Source organism: Ovis aries, chromosome 3 (genome assembly GCF_016772045.2).
Source record: "Ovis aries strain OAR_USU_Benz2616 breed Rambouillet chromosome 3, ARS-UI_Ramb_v3.0, whole genome shotgun sequence".
In the NCBI taxonomy this organism is placed as follows: Eukaryota; Metazoa; Chordata; class Mammalia; order Artiodactyla; family Bovidae; genus Ovis; species Ovis aries.
In genome coordinates, this window is record NC_056056.1 from 104,680,881 (window position 1) to 104,693,171 (window position 12,291).

Here is a 12,291-nt window from a genome sequence, read left to right on the forward strand (position 1 = left end):
TGAGAGCCTGATTCTGCAGTTTGTGGCTTCTGTCAAGGTTCATTCCTGTTCACCTTTTCCCTCCTATATTTGTTGAAGGTTGACTGTGGTCATGACTGTAGGCTTAGCTCAGTTCTACATGATTCTCTTAGAGACTTTCTGTATAAAGGGCTCCACATACTTCTGTCTAGCTCGGATGAAAGATACACAACTTTCAGGTCCTTCCTGGGACTAGCAGCTCTCCTCTTACAAATAAATGACACATAGACACAGATATGGGCTTCCCAGGTGGCTCAGATGGTAAAGCATCTGCCCGTCATGCAGGAAACCTGGGTTTGATCCCTGGATCAGGAAGATTCCCTAGAAAACGGAATAAATGACAACTCCAGCATTCTTGCCTGGGAAATCTCATGGACAGAGGAGCCTGGCAGGCTACAGTCCGTGGGTTGCAAAAGAGTGGGGCTTGACTGAGCGACTAACGCTCTCACTTTCAGACATAAACAAGTCACCCCGTCCCTCACGGGGTCCCACTGCCGTTGTCCTGGAGGCAGAAGCACTTTTGAATTTATGGAGAATTCTCAGGCTCTTCCAAAGCGAAAGGCAACAGGAGGAGACGCCAGAAGAGACCAGGGAGTGGGCCACAGGGCAGAGCTTCTCAGCCTCGTGCAGCGTTGGGAACATCCCCGGAAGCCTGGCTGCCTCTGACAGCACACTGCCCCAGGCCTCAGAAACAATCTCCAGGTGAACTGTGGAAGTCCTAGGCTGGACCCGGGACTGCCCACGCGCGAGCTGGGGCTGCCTCGTTCCGAGCAGGGAGAGTAGAGGAGCAAGAGCTGCTGTCCTCCTGAGCCGGGCTCCTGTGTGTTGATTACAGTGACCAGGTGGCTGATGCTGAGGGAGGTGCCAGAGCGTGGCTTGGGGGCACCTGCCAAGCACCTTCCCCACCAAGCCTTGAGAAATGCCTGAAGATGCTGGCCCACTGCCAGTACCCAAACAATGCTGGCTGTTAGCGGCAATGGCATTCAGGACTTAGTGACTGTGGAATCTATAAAATTGTACACTCACAGGAGACCTCCGAGGGCAGAGAATGGTCTGTGCCACTCACCGATGTGTTCCTGGTGTCCAGCCCAGGGCCTGGAGAAAAGCAAGCAGGGAGGGTGTCCAAGAGCACCCCTTGGGATGACTCAGTGATAAACCCAAGGGCTCCCCTGCTGGTAAAGAGTGCGCCTGAGGCGGGAGGCCCAGGTCCAGTCCCCGCGTGGGAAGACCCCCGGAGAAGGAGATGGAAGTCCACTCCAGTATTCTCGCCTGGAGAATTTCACAGACACGGAAGCCTAGTGGACTACAGTCCATGGGGTTGCCAAGAGTCGGACACAACTCAGCAACTAAACCCCCATGATGATAAACCCACCAGCCCTACCTCTCATTCACGAGGGGCTTTAGAGTTTATAAAGTGCATTCACAGAGGTGCATTCACCCCTGGTGGTCCAGTGGTTAGGAATACAACTGCATATTCAGGGGACATGGGTTCCGTCCCTGGTCCAGGAAGACCCCACCCACACATCTGAGTACCACGACTACTGAGCCCCATCTTTAGAGCTCGCACTCCGCAACAAGTGTAGCCCCCCATTTGTTGAAACTAGAGGAAGCCCTCACACAGCAATGAAGACCCAGCACCAAAAAAATTAATCTATAAGTAAAATGCATTTACTCAGATGGCCTCATTTCATCTGTACAGGAATTCAAACTCCCAGGGGCTTCCTACAGAGAGCTGCCGCTTGATACCTGCTGCCTCTCACTGCCAGCTTCCCTGCCTCAGCCCTACCGGCCCATCAGTGCTGGCGCAGGGTCTCCCCACCCCGGCTCCTGCCCTCAGAGGCCGCCTTGGGCAGACACTACCACACGCACACCATCTATGTGTCCGCACTTCATTCTCGCAGAGTGTGAGACGCTGCCCTCCTGGGAGCATCGGGAGAAGGAAATGGAAGGAGGGACTGAGGTCTGAGGCCGCGTGGGACACGGAGCGGGGCACGGGTAGGGCTCTCCTCCTCACCAGATTCCATGCCCCAAGGGGGGGCCCCTGAGCATTTGGGAGAATCTACTCAAATTGCCTCTTCTTCTTGGCATAAAGGTTGCACAATCAGCTTCACGCAAAGGAATGTTATTTACTTTTTATTTCCACACCCTCTATCTTCTGAACATTAGAAGGGAACCAAGGCCAAGGCCAAACTCCTGGTGAATTTAAAACCAGTGGAGTTTGCTATCCTGTTTCTGTCTCAAGCAGCCTCGGTTGGATTCATTACAGGGAAAACAATTTTGAATATTTGTCTTGACTTTTTTTTTTCTAAATTCATATTTAGCTTTCCAAATTGGCTTGGCAACCTAAATCATTCTCTCCTTTTAACCCTCATTTTTTGTTATCTCAAGAGTTGGAGATATTTTTAGATGTTGGGGGCTGGCCTTCAACGTGAAAGAAGATTGTATTAAAGGCAGATATTTCAAGGTATTTCAGGTACGATTTTGGCAGTCTGTTTCTTAAGAGCAAACACAGATTACTCACCTGTGTGTTTTCTAAAGGTTGAACTGCAACTGGAAGGGATCACTTAAGGGAGGGTAGAGCTTAACAGTAAGTTTATGTATCACTCATTCTTCTCTAAAACATGGAGAATAGGCCCCTCACATTTAGAGAGCTGGTTATAGAGCTAGAGGATGAGAACTGGCGTAACAGCGCCCAGATGCAGTCAGGAGCAATAGCCAATTCCAGATCGGGGCTGGGGAAGCTGATATATCATCAGAGCAGACAGCAAAATATTTTTAAAGGCTCTTGGGGTTAGGTCAGAAGGATTCAGAAGGCTGCTGCTGACTAAAGATGGGGCAATTTGACCTTCAAATAAATATAATAACTACTGTGGATTGCGCCTAGTCGCTCAGTCTTGTCCGACTCTTTGTGACCTCATAGACTGTAGCCCGCCAGGATCCTCTGTCCATGGGATTCCCCAGGTAAGAATACTCGAGCTGGTTGCCATTTCCTTCTCCAGGGGATCTTCCTGACCCAGGGATCGAACCCATGTCTCTTGTATTGGCAGGCGGGTTCTTTATCACTGCACCCAGTGGTTTGGACTGTATCAACCAAGCTGAAATCCATGAGTTGAAAATGATGCTTTTTAAAAGCCCTACTTTGGTCATTTTTGGAGGATGCTTATTATTTTGGAAGGCAGCCATGTTCACCACTATACCGCCAATAATTATTACTTTGAAAAATGCTTAATAAAGAAAAGAATTATGCCAAAACCGTGGCATAAGGGTAAGGTGCTTTTAAAATATGCAAATTCCTGAGCCTTAACCCTCACCACACCCTGAGTCCTGCTACTCCTGGGACCTTCCAGGGACTCTGAGGAAGCCCCAGGTCCGGACGTTGCCCCAGAGATGGTGAGGGAGGCTGCATTGTTAAAAATTTCCCAGGTGAAGCAGTGAAGACTGAGAAGACCCAGGGCCCATCCTGTTGCTTCCAGGCTCTTTCACTCCAGTTCATGCAGAAGCAGTACTGAGGCTTCCGGGTTCAAATCCTAGCTCTGCTAAAGGGGCAGATTATTTAACCCATTTCTGCATCCATGTGCTGGTTCATCAAACAGAGGAGGTAGGGAGGACTCCTCTTTCCTGGTTCCTGTGAGAATTAGATGAGTCTCTCATTCACAGGGTGAGTGTTGAGCAACCATTGTTGGCTGTGTTATTGGCTACAAGGACATGGGAGGGAATCTTCCCCGAGAAAGACCCAGGAGAGGGAAAGTCCAAGGCCAGTCTTCCTGAGGGATAGGAGGTTCACTTCTGGAAGAGCTGGGACACCAATCGGTGAGGAGATGAGATAGCAATGAGGGGGCACAGACCCTTCTAAGGAGCTGATGAAAGCTTTGGTCAACTGGAAAAATGTAGCTGCGTACACGCGTGATTCTATCTACAGATGTGGGGACTCACAGTCCCTCCAAGCCCACCTGCAGCCCGCAGGTTGAAGTCCGGTACCATTTCCAGGATAGATAATGGTGCCATCAGCCAGTCTACTATTTCGATGATGTTGATCAAGATATTAAATGCATATACTCTTCGACCCAGTAATTTCACTTTGGGAGTCTGTCCTACAGACAGCACACATGCACGAAACGGTGAAGGCACAATGTTGCTTGTTGAAGCCTGCTGGTGACAGGAAGATAAAGAAGCATCCCAAATGTTTCGTCCGGTGTGAGCGGGGGTCGTGAGAGCAATTATGTCATACAGTGGAAAACTCGGCAGCCTTCAAAGAGAATGAAAAACTCTGTGTATCAGAATAGAACAGAGCCTAGAACTGTACAAGGCAGAGAGCAGTGTGCCCAGTGTGCTAAGACTTACATAGAAGAAGAGAATGTATAAGCGTTTGTATGGATATATTCGCGTTGGTTTGAGTGTTTCTGGAATGAGACCCAATAAACCAATCATGCCCTGACCTCCTGGGAGGAGAATTTCTTGGCTCAGAGACAAGATCTTTTAAAGGAATCCAAATCCCCAACATACACATTGAAAAAGAAAGAAGAAAGACACTGGGCTGGATGATGGGGGCTCGCTTCAAAAGTCGAAAGATTTTGCTGCAAAATGAATGGACCTAGAGACTGGCAAACGGAGTGAGGTAAGTCAGAGAGAGAAACACGAATATCATATGATACCACTTATATGCGGACTCTTAAAAAATGGTGCAAATGCATTTACAAAACAGAAATAGAGTCACAGATGTAGAAAAGAAACTTATGGTTACCAAGGGAGACGGGGGAGAGGGAGAAATAAATCGGGAGGTTGAGGTTGACGCATACGTACTACCATATATGGACAGCTAGCCCAGAAGGCTACAGTCCACAGGGTCGCAAAGAGCCAGACACGACTGAGCGACGGAGTACAGGGAGCTCGACTCGACACTGTGTAATGACCTATATGGAAAACAGTCTGAACAGAGTGGACGTGCGCTGTGTATAGCTGATGCACTTGGCTGCACACCTGAAACCAAGGCAACACTGAAAGTCAGCTATGCTTCAACGGGGACTTTTGAAAAGATCCTGAATGGGAGTGACAAGAAGAGAACTGCCTTTCCTTTGGGGAGAGAGGGTCTGTCCTAAGAGGACAGAGCAGGGGGGGAGCCAGGGGGCCTCCGAGGGGCTGGGGCAGGGGCTGGGTGCATTCCCGGGGCTGGGAACTTCACATCGCCCGTGATGACAGCTGCCCTCGCAATGACCCCGCGTGAAGAGGGAGCGGCTGTTCTTTTGGCCAGGCTCAGGGCTGGGCTCCTGGCCACTCCCCGGAGGCGTGGTCCCGGTGGGGCCAGCCGTGGGGTTGGGAACCGGAGGAGATGCTGGCCATACGATACTCTGGCTGATACCAGAGGCAGGTTTTTCTGCATAGCTGGGCGTTATTTCAGCCTGGCTGGTCCACTCACCACTGACCCTGAATTCCTTTCCTTACCACTTGGCTTACTCTTCAGGAAAGGTTGGTGGCTCCTCCTCCCCTTCACTGGTACTCAGGTGAACACAAGCTGCAGGAAAAAGACTCGTGGGACTTCCCTGGCGGTCCAGTTCTTAAGAATCCACCTTGCAATGCAGGGGACGAGGGTTCAGTCCCTGGCCAGGCAACTGAGATCCCACACGCCATGGAGCGACTAGGCCCACACACTGCAGCTGCTGAAACTGCATGCTCTGGAGGACCGCAGCTACTGAACCTGTGTGCTGCAATGAGACCCAACGAGGCCAGATCAAGAAACAAAGGTTCACAAAGCGAAAACGAGAAGGCCAGACTCGAGACAGGGAGGCCCGGGAGGTCAGTGTGGCCAAGTGAACTGGGGGCTCCTGCTCCCTCTGACGGCCCGGGAAGAATGAGCTGAAGGAAGAACAAGGTCTGGCTTTTGCACGATGGGAACCAGGACCATTTCGGGGCCCCTTCCATGCTGAGATGTTTCAAGATGAAGAAAACTATTGTCTCACACATTCCAGTAGCCTCGGCCCACGCTGTGTGAGTCCAAGCCCCTTGGGCCTTGTTTACCTTCCCAAATTGTGATAAAATACACTGAACAAAGCGTGCCATTTTAACTGCTTTTAAATGTACAGTTCAGTGGCTTCCCTAGGGGCTCACACTGCAAAGAATCTGCCTGCAGTGTGGGAGACCTGGGTTTGATCCCTGGGTCGGGAAGATCCCCTGAAGAAGGGAATGGCTACCCACTCCAGTATTCTTGCCTGGAGAATTCCTTGGACAGAGGACCCTGGCAGGCTACAGTCCATGTGGTCGCAAAGAGTTGGACATGACTGAGCGACTAACACTTACCTTACTCAGCGGTATTAAGAGCATCCACAAGGTTGTGTACCATCTCCACCATCCATCCATCTCCAGGACACTTTTCATCTGGCAAAACTGAAACTCTGTCCCATTCAACCCTAACTTACTATACCCCCTCCTCCAGCCCTTGACAACCACCATTCCTCTGTCCCTAAAAGTTTGACTACTCTACCTTGTATGAATGGAATCATAGAGTATTTGTTCTTTTGTTTCTAGCTTATTGCACTCAGAATACTTTCCTTCCTTTTAAAAGCTGAATAATATTCCATTATGGGGGCTGCTCAGATGGCTCAGTGGTAAAAAAGTATATATATATCTGCCTGCTGATGCAGGAAACACAGGAGACTCGGGTTCCATCCCTGGGCCGGGAAGATTCCCTGGAGAAGGAAATGGCAACCCACTTCACTATTTTTGCCTGCAAAATTCCATGGACAGAAGAGCCTGGTAGGCTACAGTCCATAGGGTCACGAAGAGTCAGACAGAACTCAGTGACTGAGCATGGCAGCATTCCATTATATGAATATACCACATATCTATTTTATTTTATTTGCAAAAATGTATTTACTTACTTATTTTTGGCTGTGCCAGGCCTTAGTTTCAGCATTCAGGCTCTGGAGTGTAGGCTCAGTTATTCCACAGTATGTGGGAGCTTAGTTCCCCAACCGGGGATGGAACCACTGGACCAGCAGGGAGGTCCCCTCATGTCTATTTTATTTACTCATCCTTTGGTGCCACTCCCACCTTTCAGCTACTGGGGGTAGTGCTGCTGTGAACATGAATGGACAACTGTATGTTTGATGCACATCCTTTAGAAGGGAAAAATAAGACGAGCCCCATGCAGGAGCTGCTGTTTGGAGCCCATCTGGAGGTTCTGGTACAAAACGCCCAGAGAGTCACAGCCCCTTCAAACAGAGCACCCCGTTCGTGTCACCAAGGCCAGCACGGGCATCCCTCGGGACTTCGGTACTGCCCACTCAGAATGCTCAACCCCAGGGTAATTTAATGGTTTAAATGGCACAACAGGAATTAGATCTGTGTCTTATTTTCTGATCATGCGGCATGTAGAGTCTTAGTTCCTAGACCAGGGAGCAAACCCGTGTCCGCTTTAATGGAAGCATGGAGTCTTAACCACTGGCCCACCAGGGAAGTCCCTAGATCTGTTAATCATTTTCTCAATCCTAAGATTTTAAGTCGATTGTAAAATTAAGGTTAACGTTATCAGCAGAGGAATTCTTTATTATGTTATGCTCCTTTTGGGGCCGAGTGCTAGTGGCAAACTGTGGGGAACATGCATTTTGTATTCAAATTTTTTTTTGTACTTTTCCATTTTGCTCCATGGCTTAATGATACAGTCGATTCTTGTTGTTCGAGGTAGTTCTGTCAAGTTGTCCTGAACACTGGCGTGTTTAGGTGTGAATGGTGAATCATCGCTCCTTGGGAAATACAGACTACATTCCTACAAACTTGTGGTCAAAATATCATCAACTGATCAACAAATAACTTTGTTTTATGTATCTTTCTGTTTAAAGACACATTATTCAATATAGGTAATATGTAATATTAATATGTAATATTAATATGTAATATTAATATCAAGCTGTCACCGAATGTCGAGCTCTATAACTATATGCTTACCTAACACTGACTTTCAAGGTAAGGCCTTGCCAAACTTAGGAACACTAGACATAACTTCAGCGGTGTACTTGGACTATTTTGAATACTAAAATCACCAACAAAAAGCCAAGCACAAAAATTAGCAAGACGGGGCACTAAACAGACTTGGTATTTTTAACAGAAAGGGCCCTGTTGACACTATGTGCTGTAGGAAGGCAAGCGCTTACCCCTGGCTCAGTGGGTAAAGAATCCACCTGTGATACAGGGGATGTAGGAGCTACGGGTTTGATCCCTGGGTTTGGAAGACTTGCTGGAGGAGGGAATGACAACCCACTCCAGCATTCTTGCCTGCAAAATCCCACGGACAGAGGAGCCTGGCAGGCTCTAGTCCAAAAGGTCAAAAAGAGCTGGGCATGACTGAACAACTAAGCGTGCGTTTAAGACGGCAGGGATTGACCTCAGGTTGAAATGTGCGTGTCTCAGACTTGTGACTCGAAGTTTTGTCTGCACCGCCTCCAATGGCACACGTCCTCGAATCTGCGTGACAACACCTCAACTATGGATTGCGGGCTTACAAATAACGTTCAGTGAGCAAGGGAACTTGGAAACGCAGAATCCGTGAGTAGTGAGGCCCGCCTGTACTTTCAATGGTGCTATTACATTCCATCACGTTGATAACACTTCATTTAGTCAATGAGGCCCCAGGGCAAAGAGGTGTGGATTTTCCCTGTTATGGATGATGCCACAGCAGGCAACACTGCAGAGAGAGTTGTCTTTTTTTCATTCCTTCCACGGGGCTTCCCTCGTGGCTCAGTAGTGAAGAATCTGCCTGCCAAGGCAGGAGATGCGGGTTTGATCCCTGATCCGGGAAGATCCCACAGGCTGCAGCAGCTAAGCCCGTGCACCACTACTGAGCCCACGCTCCAGAGCCCGGGAGCCGCACCTGCTGAGCTCACGTGCTGTGACCGCCGCAGCCCGCCCGCCCTGAAGCCCACGCTCCACAGCCAAAGAAGCCCCTGCAAAGAGCAGCCCGAGCACCGTAACGAGGGGGTAGCCCTGCTTGCTGCAACTAGAGAAAAGCCGGAAGAGAGACAAGACCAATGAATAAGTCCTCCCTATGGAATAAACTGCCCAGCTGGGCGTACTGGTGGGCAGTGGGGTGGGGTGGGGTAGGAGATGTAGCAGGTGACTTTCCAGCATCCCTTAGGCTCAACATATGTCTTGGCTGGGACACGTACGTGACCACCCTGGACAACGAGACGCAAGGCTTCTGGGTCCTGGGAAGGGTTTCTTCCTGCCTCGGGGATGAGACAGTTCTGCCCTTGCTCTGGCCATGGCTTGTCTGGGTTTAGGCTGGAGCTCTGATGAGGAAGAGGAGAGATGGGAAGAGGCTGGGTTGGATGACACAACTGTGCTGCCAAAGAACCAGCCCAGGCAGAGCCCGCCAGCTCCTCCGGGCTTACGGGGATGTGAGGTCTTCCACTTCCCTTCCGTTCCAGCCGTTTTGCAGCCCTCGTCACAGCACTGCTAAGGACCTGGGATAAGAGTCTGCTAACATGACCTATGCCCTTCACCACCTCTTAGAACCCCCCCAGTTGGCTTCCCGGAATCCCCAGGCCAAACTCGGCCAACACCCAGCAGTCTCCTGAGCCTGTGCAGTGCCCTCAGCACCCAGCCTTCCAAACGGCGGCTAAGATCTGTTAGTGGCTGATGAAATCCACCTGCTCACTACCAGCATTAAAAGGTTAAGTAGGGACTTCCCTCACCAGAGGCAGGGGGCCCAGATCCGACTCCTGGTCAGGAAGGTAAAGATCCTGCATACCACGATGAAGACAGAAGACCCCACATGCCACAACCAAGACCTGGAGCAGCCAAATAAATATATATATTTTTAAAAGTTAAATAGACTAGCAGCAACATGAATGGGCCTAGAGACGGTCACACTAAGTGAAGAGCATCAGACAGAGACAAATGTCCTCTGGTATCACGTACACGTAGAATCTCATAAAGATGCAAATGAGTCTATTACAAAACAGAAACAGACTCCCAGACATAGGAAGCAAACGCATGGCTGCCAACGGAGACAGGGGTTGGGAGGGATACACCTGGGGTTTGGGATAAACAGATACACAGCACTATGTATGAAGCGGATAGACAACAAGGACCTACTGTATAGCGCAGGGAAAAACTATATGCAGGGTCTCGTGAAAACCTATGATGGAGGGGGGCTTCCCTGGCGGTCTAGTGGCTACTGCTCACCTTGCAATACAGGGGACATGGAGTCAATCCCCTGTCCAGGAAGATCCCACATGCCTTGAGCAGCTAGGCCAGTGCTCCCAGCTACTGAAGCCCTCTCGCTGAGAGCTTGTGCCCTACAACAAGGGGAGCCACGGCTCGCTGCAACTAGAGAAAGCCCACCAGAGCACCGGACACCCCGCTCAGCCAGAAACAGATGAAAACTCTATCTAAAAAAAAAAAATGATGGGAAAGAATCTGAAAGAATATATGTGAATCACTTGCCCTACATCTGAGGCTAACACAACACAGTAAATCAACTTTACTTCAATAAAAAGTAGTTTGTTTTGAAACAAAGAGGTAAGTAGGCTAGTGAAGAAAATACAGCGCCTTGTTCATGGGAAAGGGCAATACTGTTTCCTGAATCTTTTGTTTTAATTAGTCACACACAAGACACACACACACAAGACACACACACACAAGACACACACACACAGACACACATACACACACACACACGCACACAAAGTTGCCACAGAAACGCATTTTTTTCGTGCATCACGGCCAGGAGTGGACCCCTAGCTCCAGTCTGCCTCTTTCTGTCCGAGAGCCTCAGTCCAGGCTGGTGCGGGCCCCCTGCCCCCCAGAGCCCCCCGTGCCATCCCTGGCGTCAGCTCGCAGCTGGACGGCAGCAGGAACCTCAGCCCTGGTCCTGGGGGGTCACGCTGAGGTCTGTGGGGAGCGTGAGCCTCTGAGAGGAAGTGAGAAGGGATGAGGGGCTGTGAGACACTCGGAGGAGTTCCTGGAATGTCCTCTGTCTGTGGTGATGGAACTTGGCATAAAGGCACCAGGGCCTCCACAGCTGGAGGGTAGGGGCCCAGCCTCCTTCAGGCCCTCCCAGGGGTGGGGGCGGGCACCCCTGAAGTCCTCACCTAGCTGAGGCCCTCCCTGTGGGCAGCGCAAGAACCCCAGCGCCCATGTGGGCTCTGATTCCCACCATCTCTGCAGCCTGTGAAGCGCTTTGGGCTGGCATGTCACCTCCTTTGATGGGGGAGGAAGCCAGTTCTGAGAGATCAAGCGACTTTCCACAAGTACCCATGAGCAGGGGGCATGTGGCAGGCCTGGGCTGCAATCCGGGACTCCCAAACCACCGGCTTTATGTGGAAGCTCTAGGCGCCATAATCCAACCCAGGATCCTTCCAAAGACCAGTCACTACATACTGACTCTTGCAGTGAGAATTTTCTCTCTGTGGCTTTAAGGGTAACAGGAAAGTGCCTGCCCAGGCCCCTTGAACTCCCACGAGGACCCCTGTCTTATCCGGTCCACTCCAGAAACAATGGTGCGGGCCAAAGCTCCGTCCACCCGCCCCCTGCAGAACAAGCCATATTAGGAGCTCCTGGTACCCTCAAGGGCTCTCAGGCCTGGGCTGGCCCTGCGCCAGGGAAATCGGTGCCTGCCCTGGGGTGTGAGCCCGGGAGGGGCAGGATGCCGGCGGGAGGGGCTGGTGAGTCAGCGGCCAGGCCTCCTCTGCTTTCCTCCCCTCCCTCCATCGCTTCCTCCCCTAGGACCGCACCCACCCATTCAGAGCCCCCCGCCCCACTTCCCACTGGCCCAGCTTCTCGTTGACTCAACAGCACAGATTTACAATGTAACATGAACTAGGATAATAAAAACATTCTTATTCCTCCAAAGTCTAAAGGGCTTTTCCTTCCAGTCTCAAAAAAAAAAAAAAAAAACCACAAACCAAAAAACCTAAGCATTTTGGGGAACACATTCTCCCCCATGTTTTCTAAAAAGCTCGTGTACCTTAGAAAAGTTAGAAAGTACGGGAAAGGTGTAAAGAAGCTGTATAAATGCCTACTGCTCCCCACAGCGGCCTCGTAGACAGACTTGCCCGTTCCCCGGCCCCATCACCTCTCTTCTTGGCTCCACTCTGCTTATTAACCTTGTGACCCTTCCACTGTCCCCAGGAAGTCCCCCAACGAGCCCCTGGGCTCAGGGGAGGTCCCCACCTCCTCCCTCCCCCAGGAACCGCAGACATCTTGTGACCAGTGGCCATGTTCCTGCCCTGTCGGGCACCGAGGACCCACAGATGTCACCATTCACTCCAGTCCCCAGGG

General features: G+C 50.6%; 1 protein-coding gene across 2 annotated transcripts in view; it reads right to left on the minus strand.

The window, feature by feature from the left end:
* The window catches only part of LOC101116299 (mal, T cell differentiation protein like), a 32,758-nt gene that overhangs the window by 9,952 nt on the left and 10,515 nt on the right, over positions 1-12,291 (minus strand). The window lies entirely within an intron of this gene.